Source organism: Capra hircus, chromosome 3, assembly GCF_001704415.2.
Source record: "Capra hircus breed San Clemente chromosome 3, ASM170441v1, whole genome shotgun sequence".
NCBI lineage: Eukaryota > Metazoa > Chordata > Mammalia > Artiodactyla > Bovidae > Capra > Capra hircus.
Window position 1 is genome coordinate 72,136,726 of NC_030810.1, and position 17,737 is coordinate 72,154,462.

Genomic DNA, 17,737 nt, shown 5'->3' on the forward strand with positions numbered 1-17,737 from the left:
TATTACTTAGGAACCTGGAATGTTTGGTACATGAATCAAGATAAATTGGGCCTGGTCAAGCAGGAGATGGCAAGATTGAACATTGACATCTAAGGAATGAGTGAACTAAATTGGACAGGAATGGGTGAATTTAAATCAGATGACTATTATATCTACTACTGTGGGCAAGAATCCCTTAGGAGAAGTGGAATAGCCCTCATAGTCACCAAAAATCTGAAATGCAGTACTTGGGTGCAGTCTCAAAAAATGACAGAATGATATCAGTTTGTTTTCAGGTCAAACCATTCAGTATCACAGTAATCCAGACCTATGCCCCAAACACTAATGCCAAAGAAACTGAAGTTGACTGGTTTTATGTAGACCTACAAGACCTTCTAGAATGAACACCAAAAAAGATGTCTTTCTCATCATAGGGGACTGGAATGCAAAAGAAGGAAGTCAACAGATACCTGGTGTAATAGGCAAATTTGGCCTTGAAGCCCAAAATGAAGTAGGGCAAAAGTACACACTGGTCATAGCAAACACCCTCTTCCAACAACACAAGAGATGACTCTATGCATGAACATCACCACATGGTAAATACTGAAATCAAATTGATTATATTCTTTGTAGCCAAAGATGGAGACATTCTATACAATCAGCAAAAACAAGACCTGGAGTTGACTGTGGTTCAGATCATGAGCTCCTTATTGCAAAATTCAGGCTTAAATTGAAGAAAGTAGTGAAACTACTAGGCCATTCAGGTATGACCTAAATCGAATCCCTTACGATTTTACAGTGGAAGTGACAAATAGATTCAAAGGATTAGATCTGATAGACAGAGTGCCTGAAGAACTACGGACGGAGGTTTGTAACACTGTATAGGAAGTAGTGACCAAAATTATCTCCAAGAAAAAAAAATGCAAGAAAGCAAAGTGGTTGTCTGAGAAGGCTTTACAATAGCTGAGGAAAGAAGAGAAGCAAACACAAGGGAGCAAGGGAAAGATGTACCCATATGAATGCAGAGTTCCAAAGAATAGCAAGGAGAGAGAAGAAGGCCTTCTTAAATGAACAATGCAAAGAAGTAGAGGAAAATAATAAGATGGGAAAGACTAGCCATCTCTTGAAGAAAATTGGAAATATCAAGGGAACATTTCATACAAGGATGGGCATGATAAATGACAGAAACAGCAAGGACCTAATAGAAGCAGAAGAGATTAAGAAGAAATGGCAAGAATACAGAGAAGAACTATACCAAAAAAGTCTTAACGACCTGGATAACCACGAGGGATGGTTACTCATCTAGAGCCAGACATCCTGGAATGTGAAACCAAGTGGGCCTTAGGAAGCATTGCTACAAACAAAGCTAGTGGGATGATGTAATTTCAGCTGAGCTATTTCAGATCCTAAAAGATGATGCTGTTAAAGTGCTGCACTCAATATACCAGCAAATTTGGGAAACTCAGCAGTGGCCACAGGACTGGACAAGGTCAGTTTTCATTCCAATCCCAAAGAAGGGCAATGAAAAAGAGTGTTAAAAATGTTGTACAGTTGCACTCATTTCATATGCTGGTAAAGTTATGCTCAAAATCCTTCAGGCTAGGCTTCAGCAGTATGTGAACTGAGAACTTCCAGATGTACAAGGTAGGTTTAGAAAGGACAGAGGAACCACAGATCAAATTGCTGACATCCATCGGATCACGGAGAAAGTGAGGGAATTCCAGAAAAACATCTACTGCTGCTTCATTGACTATGCTAAAGCTTTTGATTGTGTGGATCAGAACAAACTATGGAAAAATCTTAAAGAGATAGAAATACCAGACCACATTACTCTGAGAAGTCTGTATGCGGGTCAGGAAGCAACAGTTATAACCAGACGGAAAAACTGGTTCAAAATTGGGAAAAGAGTATGACAAGGCTGACTTGCCTATTTAACTTCTGTGTGGAGTACATCATCTGAAAGGGTTGGTTGGATGAGTCATAAGCTGGAATCCAGCTTGCTGGGAGAAATATCAACAACCTCAGATATGCAGATGATACCATGCTAATGGCAGAAAGTGAAAAAGGACTAAAGAACCTCTTGATGAGGGTGGGAGAGGAGAGTGAAATAGCTTGCTTAAACCCAACATTCAAAAACAAGGTCATGGCATCCAGTCCCCCACTTCATAGCAAATAGAAGGGGAAAAGTGGAAGCAGTGACAGATATTTTCTTGGGCTCTAAAATCACTGCAGACAGTGACTGCAGCCTTGAAATTAAAAGACACTTGCTCCTTTCAAGGAGAGCTGTGACAAACCTATACATCATATTAAGAAGCAGAGACATCATTTTGCCGACAAAGGTCCATATAGTCAAAGCTATGGTTTTTCCAGTAGTCACTTATGGATGTGAGAGTTGGACCATAGAAGGCTAAACGCTAAAGAATTGATGCTTTCAAATTGTGGTGCTGGGAGAAAACTCTTAAAAGTCCCTTGGACTGCAAGGAGAGCAAACCAGTCAACCGAAAGGAAATGAACCCTGAATATTCATTGGAAGGACTGATGCTGTAGCTCCAGTACTTTGACCACGTGATGGAAAGAGCTAACTCACTGGAAAAGACCCTGATGCTGGAAAAGACCAAGGGTAAAAGGAGAAGAGGACAACAGAGGATGAGATTGTTAAAAAGCGTTACCAACTCAATGGATATGAATTTGAGCAAACTCCTGGAAGTAGTGGAGGACAGGGGAGTTTGTCGTACACAGTCCATGGGGTTCAAAGACTCGGACATGACTGAGTGACTGAACAACAACAGAAACAGTCAACAGTCTGCCCTTCCTACACCTGGGTTGTACATCCACAGAAATGGCAGACCAACTGTAATTGACTTGGCAAAGTGGAAGAGAGTTTAACCTAAGTGCTTAGCATTTGGAGGTACAGTGTAACACAGAGGGCAGGGGCGAGGCAAAAACCTGAAAAAGGGAGATTGCTGAAAGTTGTTAACAAAGCTCTTGGACCAGAAGGTCCATACTTCATACAGCTAGCCTGCATTCTACCACTGTACCACTACCAACACAATCCTTCTGTGAAATGGGAATATATATATATATATATATATATATATATATATATATATATTTTTTTTTTTTGGATGTAGAGTTCCCATAATGAAAGAGCTAATCAGAGAATGGGAAAGAAAAATATGTTTGAACTAGAAACGTCAGAAGTTTGGAAGATAAAGTTAAGTAATTCTCCTAGTCCAGAATTTCTCAATCTTGGCATGACTGACATGTGGGCTGGAAATTCTTTGTTGTGAGAGGCTCTCCTGTGCATTCTAACATGGTTAGCAGCCTCCCTGGCCTCTACTTGCTAGATGCCAGTGCATGCCTCTTACCCTGTGGTGACCAACAAAAATATCACCAGACATTGCCAAATGGCTGGGGTGAGGTGGGGAGAACCAACTTTCCCTCTTCCCAATTTACAACCCCTGTCTTAGACAGTAGAAAAAAAGATGCACAGATGATCAATAACATAAAAGGACAAACATTTAGAGAATAATATTAAAGTCCCATTATATGGAAAACTCAGCAGTGGCCACAGGACTGGACAAGGTCAGTTTTCATTCCAATCCCAAAGAAGGGCAATGGTAAAGAATGGTCAAACTACTGCACAATTGCACTCATTTCCCATGGAAGCAAAGTAATGCTCAAAATTCTCCAAGCCAGTCTCCCAACAGTATGTGAACTGAGAACTTCTAGATGTTCAAGCTGGATTTAGAAAAGGCAGAGGAACCAGAGACTAAATTGCCAACATCTGTTGGATCGCAGAAAAAGCAAGGGAATTCTAGAAAAAACATCTGCTTTATTGACTACACTAACACCTTTGACTGTGTGGATCACAACGAACTGTGGAAAATTCTTTGAGAGATGGGAATACCAGACCACCGGAACTGCCTCCTGACAAACCTGTATGCAGGTCAAGAAGCAACAGTTAGAACCAGACATGGAACAATGGATTGGTTCCAAATTGGGAAAGAGGTACGTCAAGGTTGTATATTGTCACCCTGCTTATTTAGCTTCTATGAAGAGTACATCATGAGAGATGCCAGGCTGGATGAAGCACAAGCTGGAATCAAGATTGCTGGGAGAAATATCAGTAACCTCAGATATGCAGATGATACCATCCTATGGCAGAAAGCGAAGAGGAACTAAAGAGCCTCTTGATGAAAGTGAAAGAGGAGAGTGGAAAAGTTGGCTTAAAACTCAACATTCAACAAACGAAGATCATGGCATCTGGTCCCATCACTTAATGGCAAATAGATGGGGAAACAGTGACAGACTTTAATAAAGAAAGCTGAGTGCCGAAGAACTGATGCTTTTGAACTGTGGAGTTGGAGAAGACTCTCGAGACTCCCTTGGACTGCAAGGAGATCAAACCAGTCAGTCCTAAAGGAAATCAATCCTGAATATTAATTAGAAGGACTGATGCTGAAGCTGAAGCTCCAGTACTTTGGCTCTCTGATATGAAGAGCTGACTCATTAGAAAAGACCCTGATGCTGGGAAAGATTGAAGGCAGGAGGAGAAGGGGATGACAGAAGATGAGATGGTTGGATGGCATCACCAACTCGATGGACCTGAGTTTGAGGAAGCTCCAGGAGTTGGTGAAGGACAGGGAAGCCTGGTGTGCTGCAGTCCAAGGTGTCACAAAGAATCAGACACGACTGAGTGACTGAATAACAACATTGAAGTCCCAATATCCTACTAACAATAATTCACAAAGGGAGAACAGAGAAAATGGGAGGGAGGAAATTAGCAAAGAAATAATGAAAGGAAAAAAGTACAGATAAAGTCAAAAGAACCCTTGAGTATCTAGCACAATCAGTGAAAAGAGAAACATTCTAAGGCACACCACTGTGAACTTTCAGACTGCTAGAGACAATGGGAAGATTCTAGAAGGAAAATAGGTCAGATACAGAGGAATGGGAACTCGAAAGGTATTAGATATTTCAACGCAATGCTGGAGTTAAAAGACAATGGAACGATTCTCTTAAAAAGCAAAGGGAAAAAGATCTGCAACTTATCCAAATGGTCAGTCAAGGATGAGACTAGAAAAGAGACATTTTCAGACAGTCAAGCCCTCTAAAAATTTATCTTCCATGCACCCCTTCTGAGTAAGTGACTGGAGTCTGTGCTTTAGCAATGTAAGAGAATAAACAACAAGTCATGTGTCTGGGCATTAGAAGATAATGTTGATGGCATTTGATAGATGTGTAGAAGCACATGGGTAAAATTCAGTTTAGATTAGATACATTTTTTAAATGTGAAAAAACAAAGCATTTAACTCCAGAAAAAGCAAGAAATTTTCAAGAAAAGCATTATCCTGGTACCTTACTTGATTCAGCAACACCTTGTATTGATCAGTGTATTTTCAAGATGATATAAACCTTAAGTGCTGACTCAAATGAGAGTTGTGATGTGTCTATGTTAGACGGAAAGTTGGGGGCAAAGTGAGTGGTGGTGTGGATAGGAGCTAAAAATCCTCAAATACATGATAAGAAGTCAATAACTAAAGTCTAAAACTGAAAATCAAGAGACCTTGGTATAAGTTTATCATTTAGGAAATGTAGAACACCTAGCAGGTTGTGTGGAAATGGGGTGAAGCTAGGTGTTCTAGGGGGTGAAGCTAGGTATTCTTAAGCTAGGTGGTGGAGAAGCTGGTTAGGGAACTGATAGAACTCTTGGGTATTTTTTGTTTACAGCCTTTAAGAACCACTTGAATTTTCACTTAAATGTATTACTTTCAGTAAAAATAAAAATTCAAACAAAGTAAGACATGTATATAATGGGAAGAAAATTTCATAAAATAAGAGAAACAAAAAGAATACAAGACATAGAATCTCATCCACCCAGAGATAACCACTCTTAATATCCTGAAATAGTTTCTTCTTGAAAAATACTGAAAAAGAAAGTACAAAAAACCTTACACAAAAGTCTTAATATACTAAAACTACCAATTAAAGGAAAACCTGTATGTGGACATAGTTGTTACTAACTCAACTTTTCTGATCAAAATGTTTGGTGCCATTTTGGTTTTATCTTCATTAACAGAGCAGAGGGGAGAACTGAGGCAGTCTCCCCCCAAATACTTTTGCTTTAGTTATCTTGTTATTTCAGGAAGAAACTGCAGTTTGGTCTCAGTTTTTCAAACAATTGGCTCTAATTAGAAGTTTAGAAATTTTTGGAAACAAATTTATCAGGAAAATTTGTCTGAAAAGAATTTCAGTATTATTTCTTTTTCTTTCTTTTTTTTTCAGTGTGAATGGATAATTTCATTTCTCGGAACTGTTTCTTGGAACTGTTCCAGTGAACAAAAATATAAAAAGTGCAATCCAGCTTTGCAACATCATATTCAAAATGCAGAAAAACTTCAGGGTAATAAAGACAGAATTTGGGGGAACTGTCCTTGAAAAAAGAGTATTGGTAAAACAAAGTTAAGAATAGCAGTTAAAGATCTAAATGTAAATAGTGAAATGGATATTTTTGAAGAAATTAAGCTGCATTAAAACTTTGAGGAAAACTAGTTGATGTATTCTTCGACCTCCTGAAGGTCATTGAGTTTTAATTAGTTTAAAAGCTTAAAAATTCAACTAGTATTTACTGAATTCCTTTCATATCTCAGGCCTTGTCATTGATGTATTCACTTACATGCTCTCTATAAACAATTCTGCAGATTTGATGAAGCATCAGTAGTGGGGGGACTAGAGGATACTGGATTTCTGCGGGCTTAGATGGAGTTGGCTCCTGCTGTGGGTGTTAGAGAATATGCATATCGAAGATAATCATGGTGTGTTTATCAGGAAAGGGCAGAGCAACTGCCATGTCACTGCAGACAAGCGCAGGACAGAGTCTGGAGGAGTAGTCTTAATGCAGATACCTGAGATGATAGCTGCCCTCTGTACTGGCAGGGCTGATCGCGCAGGTGTGCACAACCATCCTGCCCGTGGATAGTTATGAAATACCCGTGTGCGTATGGAGCAAAAAATGTCGTCAAGGACTATGCACATTGTGAAACAACTGTGACGGGACACGTTGTAGTCAAAGGACATTGGTGCCCGGGTATGTCCCAAGAGTCTTAGAGAGAAAAGGGGAAATGTGGGGGCCTGCAAGATCTTCCCTGTTTGACTACAGGGCAGGTTTCTTTTCTACGTCAGTCTGCAGTCCATTTAGCAAGACACTTCAGAGGTGTCTATGAATTATCATCCCGATTATACAGATGAAGAAATTGAGCTTCAGTGAGGCTCTTTCTAAAAAAATGTATTTGTGATTTTTTTGGTGTGCAAATTATAACAACCAGAACGTATTTCTTTATTATTTTGTTTTATTCAAAACAATTCTATCGTGTTGATTCAGGACACTTGGAAGTCTCTGAGGCCATATTTAGCAAATGAGAAGAGCTACTGTTTAATGGCAAACTTCATGCACTGGGCAACTTGGAATTCTCAGCCAGCTCCTCTCAGAATTCCAAATTCTACTTCCCTGCCCTGACAGCAGAGGGACTTCGCACGGAGGTGGTGTTTTTCTCGGATTCCAGAGGCGGAGGCTTCCAAAGCACTGGCCTTTTCCACAAACGCCCCCTACCCACTCTGGAACGCACCTGCAGCCCCAAACGGAAACGGCGAGGAACGCAACGTGGCAGGAAAATCAGCAATTGCCCTTTCACCTCCTTTCGGATCGTCAGACCATGCGCTTCATTCACGCAGAATCTGGACAACTAAAGCAGAACGTAAATTTATAGTCTGAAAAGAATGTTGGTTACGTGGCGAGCCCAGGTACTGACCGCTGCGAGAACGGACTCAGACCGTAGCCCCACTTGCTAGTTCTGTTACTTGCTTTGGAAAGACGCGGAACCGAGCACTGTTCCAAGCGAGGTGTGCTCTTCCAGAATCCCATCGCAGCCCGCCTCGCACGCTCCCGTTTTTGAGCTCTTTCCGGGACCCAAGTTCCATCACCCAAAGGTCGGCCCCACCGCCCGCCTCGGGGCCCCGCCCACTTTGGCCGGGGGTCGGAGCCGCGGGGAGCCGTAGCCGTAGCAGTAGCCCGAGCGCCGCGGCCCCTTTAAGGAGACGCTCTGCGGTAACCCGAGCCCGCAGTCCGGGCGGCCGCGGCGGCAGCAGTAGCCTCCGCTGCTGTTCCAGCGGCCCGGAGCCCAAGGCTCCCCTGGCTCCCGCCGAGCATCTCGCGGGACGGCTCTTGCCGGCGCCAGTCCTCGGGCCGGGCCGGATGACCAGGCTCCTGTAACCACCCGCAGCCCTCTCCCGGCCCGGCTCACTGCCGCCCGCGCGCGAGTCGCCCCGGGACCCGGCACAGGTGACGCGGTTTGGAGAGGGTTCGGAAAGAGGGCGGGCTCGCTTTGCCCAGCGGCTCTCCGCGTCGCCGAGCGCAGCCCGCGGGAGGGGTTCCGCGGCTTCCCGCCCCCGGCCTAGTGAGGCCGAGGGCTCAGGCGCCCGGAGGCTGGGTGGGAGTCCTCCGCGCGGGAGGCGGCCGGGGGTTCCAGGGAGGACTCCAGCAGGTGTGTGCGACCGGCGCAGCATCATCCCGGCGCGGCGGGCTCCCACGCCGCTCTGGGCACAGATGGTGTCCCCGGGCCCGCGGCCCCCGCGTCGTCCGGACGCCCTGCGTTCCAGTCGTGTTTCCCGGGCGGTGTGATTTGGGCTGCTTGGGGCTGCCTGGCGGTGCCTTGGGGTCTCAGCTCAAAGGGGCGGGTGTTGGGTCATCCATGGAAAGCTTTCTTGTTAGAGGCCAGTACACGATCAGGTGCATCAAGTAGGTAAGTCTCCCCGGTCTCTCACCTCCCCGCTACTAAATAAAACAAGCAGCTTTCATTTACCCTTGCAGTTCTCAAGTGGGTCCCATTTTTAGCCAGCGAGTGCTGAAGAGTCTAGTGGGAGAGGGGCTGGGCTCAAAGTCAGGGAGAAACTGGTTTCTATTTCCAGCTCTACCATTATATCCCGGAGCAAGTTTATTAAACTAAGTGCCTCGGTTTACTCAGCCATGTAATGGGACCCGTAATGGGCCCTTCTTGAAGGCACTATAAGTTGTCTATGTTCATGAAAGGGTCGCTGTTGCTGGCCAGTGTTTTCTTAGTTTTACACATCTAAATGTGAATGTGGTACACATTTTTATAAAATTATCCTTAAAGAGTGATCTTTGATAATGTTTAAATGAATCTGATTCCAATTTGGGGACAAGTTGGAAGAGTCTGTGAGGATGTTATGAGTCGGTGTGTGAAGTACAGAGAAAACAACCGTCACTGTAAAAAAATCTTCACCCAGTCATAAATGGAGCTGAGAAAAATGGATCTTAGATTGTGTGTTTTAAGTGAGATACTGCTGTGTGAGCCCAGCAGGGTATAGTTTGGAATGCAGCCTCATCTTTATGTAGCCAGTTAAGATAATATATTACAGAATCCCAGTCCCTTTTTAACTGAGCTGTGTGAAGTAGAGAATTTTCTCCTTGTTTATCTGTCCTTAAATTGGTGAAACTATATTAGAAAAGCAGGCTCTTGCAACACTAGAAAATTTGAAAGATTCCTTTGAGGAGGCATGGATTTTAGTTTATTTGTCTCCTCCTTCCTATGCTATTAGGTGATCCTGAGGTTAGTATATTTTGAGCGTGCTTTATTTCTCCTTACCCCTGCAACTCCTTTTTGCCACATTACCTCCCTCCAGAGTTTGAATCCTTATTGTGTGATGAGTTTCACCTAAAGCCAAGCTGCTCAGTCAGTAGTGATTTTTACACTGTTCAACTTTCTGTTCTTGTTCCTTTCACCCTTAGCCTTCTTTATCTTGCTGGAAAGAAAAATGACTCTTTGCAACTCAAGCTGTATGCTTAGAGGTCCCTAGGAATGGCAGGGATCAAGGGGCTGAAACTTTATAGTAAATTCCTAAAAAGCAAGTCTTCCACGTAGACCCTAGAATGTGGATTCAAGAGTTTGGCCTGTCTTTTCCTTGATTTTCTAAAATCTCCATCCGAGAGAGATTCATTTGATGAGCAAGATAAACAGAGGCCTCGGGCAGGGAGCCATCAGAAATCTAATTCAGGACCAGATTGATTCAGAGCTTCTTCAGCTAGGAGTAGGGGAGGAGGAAGAAACGACGTGGGAGGGGCTGGAGGGCCCTCCCTCCCAAAAACCAGGTGACCAGAGAGATGGTAAGGGGGCTCTAGATTCCTGACTGAGAAATGGGAAAAGGGCCAGGTCACAGAGAGGGGGTTGTGGGGCAGCAAGGAAAATTCTGGAATGTGCCCTAGATGTGACTTACCCTTTCCCCCTTTCACTTTGCGAGTGTTTCTTCCCCTTCCAAGCCTAGCACAGCTGTCCTGCAGTTCTCAGACCTGTTCATTCCCTCCCTTGGTGCTCAAACTGACGTCCCACATGTATGATCCTCCCTCAAAGCTGGCCTTCCATGTAGGAAAGGAAACTGAGCAGTTTGCTTCACAAGAAACCTTCAGGCCTGTGTCTCCCCGCGCCCTTCTTCTCAAATGAATGTCCCACATCCTACAGATGAAGGACTCATGTGGCTTTGTTATCTCTTGGAAGGCTAAAAAGTGGGATACCTAGTTTGACTGAGAAAAGTAAACTGGATGAACTACAGGAGAATTACAGAGAATGAGTTTTTCTGTCTAGGAAGATAATGCGTGAATTGTCTCTGTGGGAAGTGTGGGCACTTGGACAAGGGAGGGCAGGACCAGGGTGGCATTGTGCTGGACAGCTTGTGTCCTTGCCCTTGAGAGAGGAAAGGAGGCCCACGCTCCCACGGTCACCTGGTGATGCTTTCTCTCCTTCCATTTGCTTTGTGAGAGGAAGAAGATAGCAACATGGAGGTGGGTTAGCCATCTGTTCTCAAGGATGGGAGACAGACTTTAATTCAACAGGAGGGGTGAGCTGTAGTCACCTGGCATTGGTATCAGGAGCTGTATGTATTACACCAGGGAACATATTAAATCAGGAAAGTGAGGTTACTTTTGTAAGAAAATCTAAGGTTATTTCAAGACTGACTTTGGTGATGTTTTTTCCCTCATTGGAGATGAAAGGTAGCATACAAAGAAATGGAGTCCTGCTGCTCTGGGGTTGTTATTCATAGTGAAACAGTTGGAGATACTGCTAGCAGATCCCAGACCTGAAAAGAGGGCCTAGAATACCAAAGGTGTGTGTGAACATTGGTCTGATCAAGGAGAAGGCAGTTCCTGGCTACATGAGAAGGAGCTTGTGAGTCACTGTAAAAGGCCAAGGTTTGTGCAAACAGCCGATGAAGAAGACAGCTGGCAGTCTGTTCAGAGCTTGGGGCCGGCATGGAGAAAGCAGTCGCAGCGGGCCCAGCAGCAAGGGGGGTGGGGTCTGACTAGATGGACAAAGGCTTGTTTCAGGCATTTTTGGATTACAACACAGTACGAGATGAGCAGTACAATTTTCACATTGACTTAGGACATGAGTAAGTATATGTGTATGTGAAACAGGTTTCATGAAACAATATGTACCCTTAGTGAGTATTGCTTCTATTTTCGTTTCTATTTCTACTCTATTTCTGTTTCTATTCTGTGTTCTGAAAAACTCATCAACAATTAATGGATCACAGTCCACTATTTGGAAACCATTTGTCTAATGGATGGAAGAGCAGGACTTCCCAGGTGCCACTACTGGTGAAGAACCTGCCTACCAGTGCAGGAGATGCAAGAGACACGGGTTTGATCCTTGGGCTGGGAAGGTCCCATGGAGTAGGAAATGGCAACCCTCTCCTGTATTCTTGCCTGGAAAATTCCATGGAGTCTGTCAGGCACAACTGAGCAACTGAGCACACGTTTCTGTTTCTATTCTGTGTTCTGAAAAACTCATTAACTATTAATGGATCACAGTCCACTATTTGGAAACCATTTGTCTAATGGATGGAAAAGCAGGTTGCAGTGGAGCAGGCAGAGCATTGGGCTTGGAGATACTGGAGGAGGTAGGGATGTATAGACGTGGTTGGGAGATCTCTGGACCAGGAGGATACAAAGGGAATATGGGAGCTCATCTCTATCTGATAGACACCAGACTCACGTTAATGGAGGGCAGCTGGATGGGAAGGTGCAAAAGTAGAACTTGATACCAGTTCTGTCTGCTTCAAAGCAAAATAACTGGTTTTAAGGGAAAAGGAAGTATGGAAGGAGTAAACTTGGATTTGAAAGCAGTGTCTTTAGATCAGTATGCTTCTCTCCTTAGGTTAAATAAGAAGGCAGATGGACTCAGAACAAGTTGGCTGATGGACTAGGTCACTTTCATCAGCTGGATAGGGAGCAAAGAGCCTTCCAGTGTGTAGCGGGTGGGTGGTTAGGCGGCTTTGGGAAGTTCTTACAGAAGCAGTGGATAGATGTGTTGTTTCAAAACCCCATTTGCTGATCAGACTCCTTAGGAAGTGGTTGCTTGCCTCACAGCGAGTTGGGGAAGTATTCTCATTGCATTTTATAAAAGGGTTAGATTATTCCTTTGACATCTATTTCAAGATCTACAATCAAACTGGAATCATCTTCACAGTCTTTGGGATTGCCAAAAAAGCTTTTGGAGAAATAGGTGAGCCAGCACCTTGGAGCTATATCCACTAGCCGTGCCCTGGTGTTTAATCAAGGGCAGAGGTGATCTGCACACCTTTGATTTACTTTTTATAATAATTAACATCTGACTCCAGCACTAACACCCTCACCCGCGGACAAATACAAAGCCATCTGACTTAGTTGGATCCTTCCTTTGACCCGCCTCTGCCTTGTCTGATTTTCTTACCTTGTTGTTTAGTTGCTAAGTCGTGTTTGATTTTTTTGCGACCCCATAGACTGTAGCCTACCAGGCTCCTCTGTCTGTGGGATTTCCCAGGCAAGAATACTGGTGTAGAGTGGGTTGCTGTTTCCTTCTCCAGGGGATTCTTCCTGATCCAAGGATCAAACCCATTAATCTCCTGCATTGGCCTGAGGGTTCTCTACCACTGAGCCACCAGGGAAGACCCTTTCCTCCCTTAGTTGATGTTTTCAGTGTCTGACTTCAGCTCTCCTCAGCTTTCTGCTATCTGTCTAATGCTTTGAACCTTGGTTTCTCTGACATCGTCTGTGAGGTCCAGACATATAGTCTCCACCTGACTGTTCCCATGGAGCCCAGGCTTGGAGTTCACATTGGATCCAGGCCTGGGCTATGTTAGTGTTCACTGTGTCCTGCCTTGGCCACTTTAGAAGTAACTGGTACATCAGTAGATTTATACTTGGCTTTGGTTTAACTTTAAAATTTGGGGGACACAGAGAAACTATCTTCGTCAGGTTAATTTATTTAGCTTCCTCCAAATAGGCTTTAAAAAAAAACCTTTAAAAAGTACAGTTTGAAGGTATAGGAAACTCTTGTTTGGCAGGTATTTATTTAGTGGAAGAGGAGGAAGAAGGAATTTTCATTTGATAAAAAATTTAGAACAAATTAAAAACCCCTCTTTACAAAGTGTTTCATTTTTAGGGATGTATTTCCCCATACTCATGTTACTCAGTTAACATGTTTTTCCCTAATACATGTGAAAATATTGAATCAATTATGAATTTAAATGCTCTATAATTTATTACATGCTATTTTGTTGTTGTTGTTTAGTGGCCAAATCATGTCTGACTCTTTTTCAACCCCGTGAACTGTAGCCCACCAGATTCCTCAGTCCATGGGATTTCCCAGGGAAGAATACTGGAGTGGATTGCCTCTTCCTTCTCTAGGGGATCTTCCCAACACAGGGATTGAACCCACTGTCTCCTGCATTGGCAGGTGGATTCTTTACCACTGAGCTGCCAGGGAAGCCCACATGCTGTTTAAAGGACTTATAAATTCTACAGTTATGTTCTGATGGAGAAAGATTCCTTGCCTTTTTGTATTTGACCACCTGTATGGGTGTTACTGAGCAGATCAATTTCTTGTATACTTTGTGCAGAAATCCAGGGCAAGATAAAATCTACAGGGAGGAAGGCCCCGTTGCAGGAAGGTGAGGCCTGGCTGCTTGCAGCAAAGGGAGCGTTTTGGGAGTATCCCAGTTTAGAATCTCCCAACAAACCCTCAAGACGTTAGGCATTTTGAGAATTTGAGAGTGCATTGTAGCCTCAAGTCTCTAAATGTTTTCTTCAGTGCTTTTAATTTTTAAATCACAAGAGTGATAACTTGCACATTATAAAAAAATTACAATCAGTGTTCCAGAGAGTGAAAGTTCATTTCTACCCCCTACCCCCAGCTCCTACCCCACCTCCCTTTCACCGCCAGCCTCAACCAGTTATCAGTTTGCAGGGTGTAGCTCTTCAGGCCTTCTTTCTGTACAAATACCAGAATGTGCCCAGCTATGTATTTATGAAAATGTATCATTTTGCAGCAGCTTACCATTCTTTTACACTTTGTAGTATGTGACGACGTTCTTCTTTATCCTCCTGTTCATTTCAGGGTCTGTATAACTTGGGATAGTGTGCCTGTGCGTATATATTTAACCATGTCCCTATCATTGGATCTTGAGGTTACTTCTGATAACTAATGCTAAAGGAAACTCTTGTATGTGCATCCCTTCACAATCATGTGAATTTGTTCTGAGGATAAAAGATAAAGTCATAAGTATACTGCTTGTTTCATAATTCAGGTAACATAATGCTATCACAGTATACATATTCTGCCATTTAACTCCCCAAATATTTATTTAACAGTAAAAGCACAACACTAGACACTATAGGGTTTTTAAAGTGGGGCAATGCACAGCACTTGCTTACAAGAGCTCGCTGTCTCTAGAGTGGAGGGATTAGGCATACACACTGATTATTATGTCTTTAATTATATCCCACCCTGTTCCAGAAATGATTGGGGAAGGCTTACAAAGATGCACGCAATACGACAAGATAAAATAAACTCAGGATAAGTAAGAAAAATAAGTGGAAGGAAAATAAGATGGAGGTATGAGTGAGGCTGGCAAGTGTACCTTGAAGTGCTGTTCTATTCTTCCTGAAAGTTCTGGCCATCAGATTTCCAGCAACCAAAGAGAAGAGGCCAACCATCCAGAATAAGCTCTAAGGTGTCCAGAAGAGAAACCAGATTGGAGAAGCCCATCTATTCCTGATTTGAGGAGGTGAAAGAAATTTCTCCTTTGGATTTGCATTAAGAAAATGCTGCATTTGCAGTGGCCAGCCTGCCCAGCCACATTCCTGGTATCTTGCAATAAAACCTAGTGACCTTGCTTTATGTATTTCATATCATGTTCCTCAGTTCTGGCCAGGGGTGTTATGCCTTGGTACTGCCAGTGAAAGGTCATTAGGGTGAGGTATAAGTTCATGGGTTTAATCCAGAAATAGCTTTAAGAGGATACAATGTCCAATGAAAACAGTCATCCGATATTGTTCTTGGACAGTTTATTTTTGTTTTTTTTTCTGCAAAGTAGTAGAGGATCTATAATCTTAGTGGAATTTCTAAATTTAGTGGAATTTTAGTAGAACTCATTTACCCAAGAATACTAGGCTTGCAAGTTACAAAGCAAGAAGTGAGATGTTTTCGATGACATGAATGTATTTGAACCATAACAAAGATTGAAGAAAAAGTTTTTCTTTAAAACAAAAAAGAGCAAAACTCTGCACTTGGTCCATGCAGGAAGGATGGTAATGTGCTCACCGATCAGCTCCACAAATTAGAAAGGTCAGAGCTACAGTTCCAAGAAGCCTTGAGAGCATCACCAAGCTTAACATTGTTAATAGGTTGTAGAATGAGTGTTTCTGGCAGTAGAGAACTACAAGCTGGGGTAGCTTGATCCTATTTTGTAAAGCTGGGGAAAGTTCAACTTTCCTGAACCACCTGGATCTGAGCTTCCATAACCTCCTTCACTTAAGCCTGGTCTCATGAACATTGACCCAGAACAGTTCTTTGTTACCAAGTCTATGGGCCAAGCTTAGGTATTTTATAGGACTTAACTCTGTATTTAAACATAAGCTTTGTAATAAATGTTAAACTTGAATTCACCTGAAGCCACATCAGATTTGTTTTGCACATCATCAACTCTCTGATCTGTGAAATGGTTCAAAGAAACACGTCAATGCATTTAGATTTTTTGACTACCTGAAAGTGTCAGATCAGATACTGAGTCAGGTAAGTACCATGTTTATTGAAAAAAAAGTGCAGTTGGAAGCAATTTGAGGCAATGGCAATGTTATGGAAGGAGGTAAGAAGAGAAACCACTCTCAAAGTACCTTGGGTAGGGATTTAAGTGGCTCTTAGGTAACAGGACAAAGGTCCACTTAGAGAATTTTGAAATTCCTTGGCTGTCTTCTCACTGAAGCCACCAAATTCCCTAATCAGGTCATACTGCTACTGCTGCTGCTGCCAAGTCGCTTCAGTTGTGTCCGACTCTGTGTGACCTTATAGACGGCAGCCCACCAGGGTCACCCGTCCCTGGGATTCTCCAGGCAACAGTACTGGTTAAGGGAAGGGGGAAATGATCACATTGCTTAAGATACAGAATATCCTATCCCTGTGTGACTTGGTGCCATCAGATGTAACAATTTCTAGTTAGGAAAGAGTGGTAGTAAAAATGATATACTTTATTGAGTGATGTTTTGATCTATTGCTTAATAGCAAGCCACTCCCAAAAGTAAGACAGTTTCTTTCTTCTGATTCTGGTTGGTGGTTGAGCAGTTACTCTGTTGGTTATAGGTTCATTACTGTGTCTGCATTCAGCTGGAGGGTCAGTTGGGCTGGAAGGTCCAGGGTGGACCTACCAGCATGGCTGGTAGTTGGTATTGCATGTTGGCTGTCAGCTGGGCAGCCTCAGTTCTCCATGTGGCCTCTAATCTTCAAATAGGCCAAAGAGGTTTCTTTACATGGCAATCTCTGGGTAACTCTCCCAGACAGTGAGAGGCAGATGCTCAAGGTCTTTGGAGGCCTCCCTAGACTCTGGAACCCTCTCCTCTACTGTGTCTGTCATCAGGTGGCAAGGCCAACCCACATTCACAGGGGACAGAGACAAGGATGATATACCTGTGAATGGTAGGATGGTAATGCCACATTACAAAGGAATTTATGGTCATTAAATGACTTGCTGCAAGTGGCGGCATGTGCCACACACTGTGCTAGTGTGTTTAACTCATTTCATTTACCCCACATAACTGTCTTGCACCTTTGGCACCTTATCTCCATTTTATAGATCTTGCAGGTCATAGTCTTCTTGCCCAGGACCACTTGATGAATACCAGGACTAGTGTTTGATTCTAGCTCTCTTTCTCTCAGTTCAGTTCAGTCACTCAGTTGTGTCTGACTCTTTGCAATCCCATGGACTGCAGCATGCCAGGCTTCCCTGTCCATCACCAACTCCAGGAGCTTGCCCAGACTCATGTCCATTGAGTCGGTTATGTCATCCAACCATCTCATCCTCTGTTATCCCCTTCTCTTCCTGCCTTCAATCTTTCCCAGCATCAGGGTCTTTTCAAATGAGTCAGCTCTTTGTATCAGGTGGCCAACGTGTTGCAGTCTCAGCTTCAGCATCAGTTCTTCCAATGAATATTCAGGACTAATTTCCTTTAGGATTGACTGGTTGGATCTCCTTACTATCCAGAGGACTCTCAGAGTCTTCTCCAACACCACAGTTCAAAAGCATCAATTCTTTGGTGCTCAGCCTTCGTTATGGTCCAATCTCACATCCATACACGACTACTGGAAAAACCATAGCTTTGACTATATGGACCTTTGTTGGCAAAGTATTGTCTCTGCTTTTTAATATGCTG

The 17,737-nt window shown here is 43.3% G+C and overlaps 1 protein-coding gene across 7 annotated transcripts in view; it reads left to right on the forward strand.

Moving 5' to 3' along the window:
- Nucleotides 7,378–17,737, forward strand: part of LOC102182748 (transmembrane protein 56) — a 63,906-nt gene continuing 53,546 nt past the window's right edge. For 2 of the 7 annotated variants that reach the window (XM_018045795.1, XM_018045799.1), the window contains exon 1: nt 8,000–8,320. The gene's annotated coding sequence lies outside the window, so the exon portion shown is untranslated. The other 5 variants (XM_005678067.3, XM_018045798.1, XM_018045794.1 and 2 more) reach the window with 5 other exon arrangements.